This window comes from Myotis davidii, unplaced genomic scaffold (genome assembly GCF_000327345.1).
Source record: "Myotis davidii unplaced genomic scaffold, ASM32734v1 scaffold399, whole genome shotgun sequence".
Taxonomy (NCBI): Eukaryota; Metazoa; Chordata; class Mammalia; order Chiroptera; family Vespertilionidae; genus Myotis; species Myotis davidii.
In genome coordinates, this window is record NW_006292094.1 from 4,816,934 (window position 1) to 4,817,847 (window position 914).

General features: G+C 51.9%; 1 long non-coding RNA gene across 1 annotated transcript in view; it reads right to left on the bottom strand.

Annotated features, from left to right (window-relative positions):
- LOC107183352 overlaps positions 1 to 175 on the bottom strand; it is a 22,501-nt gene extending 22,326 nt beyond the window's left edge. The window contains exon 1 of the long non-coding RNA XR_001514140.1: positions 4 to 175. This is a non-coding gene — a long non-coding RNA (uncharacterized LOC107183352). The remainder of the gene's footprint in view (positions 1 to 3) is intronic.
- Positions 176 to 914: the final 739 nt, after the last annotated feature.

Here is a 914-nt window from a genome sequence, read left to right on the forward strand (position 1 = left end):
GACCTGGGCTCAGAGAGGAAGCGACAGCAGCGCGGCCGCAGGGCGCCTGCGCGAACACGCACACAGCCCGAGTGCACATGCGCACGAGGACGCCGGAAGTCGCCGGCCGGGGCCCATTCGAGGCAGCGGGACTCTATTTCCCATAAGTCCGCGTGCCGCCCAGTTAGGGAGCGTCTTCCAAGGTCTCCAGCTGTCCGGCGGTGGAGAGCCGCTGCGCCGGGAGAGCTCGCCGCCGGGGCGGGAAGCCAGGTTCCCGTTTGTCTTCCCTCCTGTGGGGAATCTAGGAAGGGCGTCTCCATCCCCCACAACCGGGCGCGGGAACAGAGGGGTGTATCATGTCCACTTATCTGAAATACTAGAAGTTTCACCAAAATACTAGGAATCAATAAATGGCCCGCTATAGGTTGTCCAAGGAAGGAAGGATAATAGAAATCGTAGCTTTTCTAGATTTCACAACTAATGCTTAAAACTATAATAATCAGTAAATACAATTGGAAAAAGGTGAGAAGATCTTACCTCGGAAGGAGGATTGTTGGGGAAAAAGTGTCCCTTTTCAAAAATGGGCTCGTCAGGACAAAGATCAACCCCTCTATGGTGAAATAATACAACTGTGTTTCCAAAAAGCTGATGGGGAGATTGGGGTGGAGGGCGGGGGCGGGCCAGAAGGGGTCAAAGGGGGAAAAAGGGGGACATATGTAATACTTTCAACAATAAAGATGTAAAAATAAAAAAAAATAAAACCAGGCAATCAATCAAACAATAAAATAAAAAGCTGCCCTAACCAGTTTGGCTCAGTGGATAGAGCGTTAGCCTGCGGACTGAAGGGTCCCAGGTTCGGTTCCGGTCAAGGGCATGTACCTTGGTTGTGGGCACATCCCCAGTAGAGGGTGTGCAAGAGGCAGCTGATTGATGTT